This window comes from Urocampus carinirostris, chromosome 4 (assembly GCF_059441175.1).
Source record: "Urocampus carinirostris isolate Australia breed hairy pipefish chromosome 4, RoL_Ucar_1.0, whole genome shotgun sequence".
Classification (NCBI taxonomy): domain Eukaryota; kingdom Metazoa; phylum Chordata; class Actinopteri; order Syngnathiformes; family Syngnathidae; genus Urocampus; species Urocampus carinirostris.
This window is the reverse complement of record NC_142352.1, coordinates 11,890,087-11,896,968: the sequence shown is the minus strand read 5'-3', so window position 1 is coordinate 11,896,968 and position 6,882 is coordinate 11,890,087.

Here is a 6,882-nt window from a genome sequence, read left to right as displayed (position 1 = left end):
CACAGACCACAGATTATTGCAAACTACAGACTATTATGACACATCCCATGATCTAAAACCTACATGAGGGCAAGGGAAAACTCAAAACCTCAGTCAAGTCAAGTCATGTTTATTTGTATAGCCATTAATCACAAGGAGTCTCAAAGGGCTGGACAGACCACAGATTATTGCAAACTACAGACTATTATGACACCATCCCCTGATCTAAAACCGACATGAGGGTGAGGAAAAACTCAAAAACTCATTCAAATCAAGTCATGTTTATTTGTATAGCCATTAATCACAAGGAGTCTCAAAGGGCTGGACAGACCACAGATTATTGCAAACTACAGACTATTATGACACCATCCCCTGATCTAAAACCTACATGAGGGCAAGGATAAACTCAAAACCTCAGTCAAGTCAAATGATGTTTATTTGTGACGCCCTTAATCACAAGGAGTCTCAAAGGGCTGCTCAGACCACAGATTATTGCAAACTACAGACTATTATGACACCATCCCCTGATCTAAAACTGACATGAGGGTGAGGAAAAACTCAAAAACTCATTCAAGTCAAGTCATGTTCATTTGTGACGCCCTTAATCACAAGGAATCTCAAAGGGCTGGACAGACCACAGATTATTGCAAACTACAGACTATTATGACACCATCCTCTGATCTAAAACCGACATGAGGGCAAGGAAAAACTCAAAACCTCAGTCAAGTCAAATGATGTTTATTTGTGACGCCCTTAATCACAAGGAGTCTCAAAGGGCTGGACAGACCACAGATTATTGCAAACTACAGACTATTATGACACCATCCCCTGATCTAAAACCGACATGAGGGTGAGGAAAAACTCAAAACCTCAGTCAAGTCATGTTTATTTGTGACACCCTTAATCACAAGAAGTCTCAAAGGGCTGCATAGACCACAGATTATTGCAAACTACAGACTATTATTACACCATCCCCTGATCTAAAACCTACATGAGGGCAAGGAAAAACTCAAAACCTCAGTCAAGTCAAATGATGTTTATTTGTGACGCCCTTAATCACAAGGAGTCTCAAAGGGCTGCACAGACCACAGATTATTGCAAACTACAGACTATTATGACACCATCCCCTGATCTAAAACCGACATGAGGGTGAGGAAAAACTCAAAACCTCAGTCAAGTCATGTTTATTTGTGACACCCTTAATCACAAGAAGTCTCAAAGGGCTGCATAGACCACAGATTATTGCAAACTACAGACTATTATTACACCATCCCCTGATCTAAAACCTACATGAGGGCAAGGAAAAACTCAAAACCTCAGTCAAGTCAAATGATGTTTATTTGTGACGCCCTTAATCACAAGGAGTCTCAAAGGGCTGGACAGACCACAGATTATTGCAAACTACAGACTATTATGACACCATCCCCTGATCTAAAACCTACATGAGGGCAAGGAAAAACTCAAAACCTCAGTCAAGTCAAATGATGTTTATTTGTGACGCCCTTAATCACAAGGAGTCTCAAAGGGCTGCACAGACCACAGATTATTGCAAACTACAGACTATTATGACACCATCCCATGATCTAAAACCTACATGAGGGCAAGGGAAAACTCAAAACCTCAGTCGGTTACGCCCGGATGAGCACTTAGCGCTAAATTATGCCTCTCCCCCAGACTACGAGAGTAGTCATATAGCACGCACGCTGAAAAGAGGTGGTGGTGTTGCGCTAATCTCTGAAAAATCGCTCAAATTTAATACACGTACCTCTAATAATTACAAAACGTTTGAGGCTCTTGTGATGCGGTCCCCTCAATTGTCAATTGATGTAATAACTATCTATCGTGCACCTGGGCCATACACAACTTTCTTAGACGAATTTGCTGAACTTTTGTCTGAACTAGTAACCTATGCAGACAAAATTATAATTATGGGAGACTTTAACATTCATATGAACTCCCCACACAGTTCACTTACTATTGCGTTTAGTTCTCTAATTGATGCATTTGGTTTTACTCAACTGGTTGACTTGCCAACCCATAAAAATGGGAACACGCTAGACTTGATTCTGACTCGAGGAGTTTTAACCTCAAACATTATGGTGCTACCGTGTACTACTGTTATCTCTGATCATTATTTAGTGACATTTGAGGTGCTAACTAAATGTAAAGTTAATAAAGCTGAGGGATCTAGCGGACGCAATATAAGCACTGGCACAGTTTCTGAGCTCTTTGAACTCCTTCCTGGAGCAGTTGCGTCCTTTCCTAAATACAATGGCTCGATTGACTCACTCATGAATGAGTTCAATACCACCCTGACTAGTGCGCTGGATTCAATAGCGCCCATAAAACTAAAATCACGTCCTAAAAGACGCACACCTTGGTTTACTGAGGAAACTAGAACCCTTAAAAAAGAATGCAGGAAATGGGAGAGAAAATGGCGCGCTACCAAGCTTGAGGTTTTCCATCAAACCTGGTGTGACAGCCTGTTAAAGTATAAAGCGGCCCTTGCCTCTGCAAAATCGGCCTACCTTTCGAAGGTGATTGCGTCTCAAAAGAACAACCCCAAAGCCCTTTTTGACACTGTAGCATCGCTTACAAGGCAACAGCCTATCGCAGACAGTTCGACACACTCTGCTCAGGACTTAATGGTCTTCTTCACTAAGAAGATTCAATGCATACAGGAAGAAATTGCAAAAGATATTGTTAGTACCACACGTATTAAAGGACTGAAATTTACAGATGCACGACAGGGTGGCTGCCCTGGGAAAATGGCCGGTTTTAGTGAACTGTCACTTGATGATCTCAAACAAGTGGTGAATGCGGCCAAACCGACAACTTGCCAGTTCGACCCGCTCCCAGGTTCACTTATTAAAAGTCTTTTTAGCGTCCTTGGGCCTTCAGTTCTAAATATTATAAATACATCACTCTCCTCAGGTGTAGTTCCAGCAGCTTTTAAGTCCGCCGTTGTTAAACCCACACTGAAACGACCCAACCTTGATCCAGAAATATTAAGTAATTACAGACCTGTGTCAAACCTACCTTTCCTCTCTAAAGTACTCGAAAGAGTAGTGGCACAGCAGCTGAATGCTTTCATATCGGAGAATAACCTTTTTGAATCCATGCAATCAGGATTCAGGGCTAACCACTCTACTGAGACAGCTCTGATCAAGGTAACAAATGATCTCCTAATGTCAATGGATTCTGGCGCTTCATCACTTTTGCTGCTGCTGGATCTTAGTGCTGCTTTTGACACAGTGCGCCACAATATCCTACTAGAACGGTTGGAAAAATGGATTGGTCTCTCAGGAGCTGTCCTCTCGTGGTTCAAATCCTACCTCTCAGATAGGACACACTGTGTTAAATATGGTGAAACGACATCTGAGCCCTTTAATGTTACCTGCGGTGTTCCGCAGGGTTCAGTGCTCGGCCCCCTACTTTTCAACATTTACATGCTTCCGTTAGGTGATATTATTCGCAAGTACAATATCAGCTTCCATTGCTATGCAGACGACACTCAACTATATCTTCCGTTGGAGGAATCTTCCACACTAAACTGTGGAAATTTGGAGGCCTGTCTCACTGAGATAAAAGAGTGGATGTCACTCAACTTCTTGCGTCTTAACTCTGAAAAGACTGAAATGTTAGTCATTGGTCCTTCTAAATGCCGGGACTTATTCTCAAAAACTGCTGTGAACATTGACAAATGTCACATCACACAGAGTGACTCAGTTAAAAATTTAGGTGTCATATTTGACCCTGAACTATCCTTTGAGATGCATGTAAAACAAATGACTAGAACTGCCTTCTTCCATCTTCGCAACATTGCTAAAATCCGTTCAATACTGTCTCAGTCTGATGCGGAAACATTAATTCATGCATTTGTTACCTCCCGTCTCGATTACTGCAATGCACTACTCTCCGGTCTCCCGAAGTCCAGAATCAAGTCTCTTCAGCTAGTACAAAATGCCGCAGCGAGGCTCTTAACCAGGACAAAAAAGTACGATCACATAACACCGATTTTGGCTAACCTGCATTGGCTCCCAGTTAGCCAAAGATGTGACTTCAAAGTTCTCTTAGTATTGTACAAAATCATACATGGACTTGCTCCCTCTTATCTTTCAGATCTGATCTGCCACTATGTCCCGGGCCGAAGCCTACGATCTGAGAGTGCTGGTCTTCTGATGATCCCGAGAGCAAAGAAGTCTTCTGCTGGTTCGAGAGCGTTCTCCATCCGGGCACCGGTGCTGTGGAATGCTCTTCCCCCTGAGATTCGATCTGCAACCTCAGTGGAAATGTTTAAATCTAAACTTAAAACTCACTTCTACTCCATTGCATACGAATAACCTACTCCTCTTGTCGGTTGAAAATAGTTTGTGTAATATAGTGTAACAATCTGTGAAGCCCTTTGAGACTCTTCGTGATTTAGGGCTATACAAATAAAAATGACTTGACTTGACTTGACTTGACTCAGTCAAGTCAAGTCATGTTTATTTGTATAGCCATTAATCACAAGGAATCTCAAAGGGCTGGACAGACCACAGATTATTGCAAACTACAGACTATTATGACACATCCCATGATCTAAAACCTACATGAGGGCAAGGGAAAACTCAAAACCTCAGTCAAGTCAAGTCATGTTTATTTGTATAGCCATTAATCACAAGGAGTCTCAAAGGGCTGGACAGACCACAGATTATTGCAAACTACAGACTATTATGACACCATCCCCTGATCTAAAACCGACATGAGGGCAAGGAAAAACTCAAAACCTCAGTCAAGTCAAATGATGTTTATTTGTGACGCCCTTAATCACAAGGAGTCTCAAAGGGCTGCACAGACCACAGATTATTGCAAACTACAGACTATTATGACACCATCCCATGATCTAAAACCTACATGAGGGCAAGGAAAAACTCAAAACCTCAGTCAAGTCAAATGATGTTTATTTGTGACGCCCTTAATCACAAGGAGTCTCAAAGGGCTGCACAGACCACAGATTATTGCAAACTACAGACTATTATGACACCATCCCATGATCTAAAACCTACATGAGGGCAAGGGAAAACTCAAAACCTCAGTCAAGTCAAGTCATGTTTATTTGTATAGCCATTAATCACAAGGAGTCTCAAAGGGCTGGACAGACCACAGATTATTGCAAACTACAGACTATTATGACACCATCCCCTGATCTAAAACTGACATGAGGGTGAGGAAAAACTCAAAAACTCATTCAAGTTATATCATGTTTGTCTGTATGGCCCTTAATATCAAGGAGTCTCGAAGGGCTTTACAGACCACAGATTATTGCAAACTACAGACTATTATGACACCATCCTCTGATCTAAAATCTACATGAGGGCAAGGGAAAACTCAAAACCTCAGCATGGGGATAATGAAGAAACCTTGAGAAGGAATCGCAAATGAAGTCATCCCCCTTCTAGGACGACTAGACAGCATTGGATGTTGCAATACCCAGACTTCGCTATTCATAAGCTATGGAATAGAACTGTGTTTTAAGCCTAGATTTAAACAGTTCCACTGAGGTTGCAGATCGAATCTCAGGGGGAAGAGCATTCCACAACAACGGGGCCCGAATGGAGAAAACTCTCGAACCTGCAAATCTCTTCTTGGCTCTTGGGATGACTAGTAGACTAGCATTTTCAGAGCAAAGAGTCAAGAACAGATCATAGGAGGAAATGAAATCTGAAAGATATGAGGGAGCAAGTCCATGCATGATTTGTACAATACCAACCGAAACTTAAAATCACATCTTAAGCTAACAGGGAGCCAATGCAGGTTAGCTAATCAGAAATATGTTCCCATTCTTCCTTACAAAATAGCTCAAGTTTCTTAAGGTCAGATGATGATCATTTGTGCATAGCATTTACAGATCTTTCCATAAATGCTTAATAGGATTGAGGTCTGGACTTTGGATTGCCCATTCTAACACCTGGACGAATTTTGAAATGTTGCAAAGATGGAAAAAAAAAGCTCATCTCATCTCATTAGCTGCACCGCTTATCCTCAGTAGGGTCGCGGGGGTGCTGGAGCCCATCCTAGCAATCATCGGGCAGTGGGCAGGGGACACCCTGAACTGGTTGCCAGCCAATCGCAGGGCACACAGGGACAGACAACCCGCTCACTCATTCACACCTAGGGACAATTTGGACCGGCCAATCCACCTAAAATGCATGTCTTTGGAATCTGGGAGGAAACCGGAGTGCCCGGAGGAAACCCACGCAAGCACGGGGAGAACCTACAAACTCCGCGCAGGGAGTCCGGTAGCTGGATTTGAACCCACACAGGAGGTTCCCAAGACCTTAGAACTGTGCCGCACACGCGCTAACTACTGCGCCGCCGTGCTGCCCGGAAAAAAAAGCTGTTCTAGTAATATTCTTAACGTGTAACTAGAAGGACAGATTGGGTCAATTGTCACACCTAAACACATCCATGTTTTAATGTCAGTGAGGTAGGCTTTCGAATGTCTTTTTACCACTCTTCCATTAAGGGCAGATTTATGCGTAGCATGACTAATAGTTGTCTTATGCACAGATTGTCCCACCTCAGCTGTGTATGCCTGCACATCATCCAATGCGATCATGGGCCTTTTGGTTGCTTCTCTGAATAGTTTTCACTTTGTTTGGGTGGCCAAGTTTTGGTAGGTTTGCAGTGGTTTTAAATTCTCCTTATTTGAATGTTATCGCATGCAACGTGCTTTGGGAGATGTGTAAATGTTGCGAAATCTTCTTGTATTCTACTTCTTCCTAGGACTTTCCACAACTTTATCCCAGACCAGCATGTGTTCCTTGGTCTTTGTCGTGATCAGGGTTGGGTAGGATTACTTTAACTTGATTACTTTCAATTACTTTTGGATTACTCCAATACCAAATATGCTAATAAAAG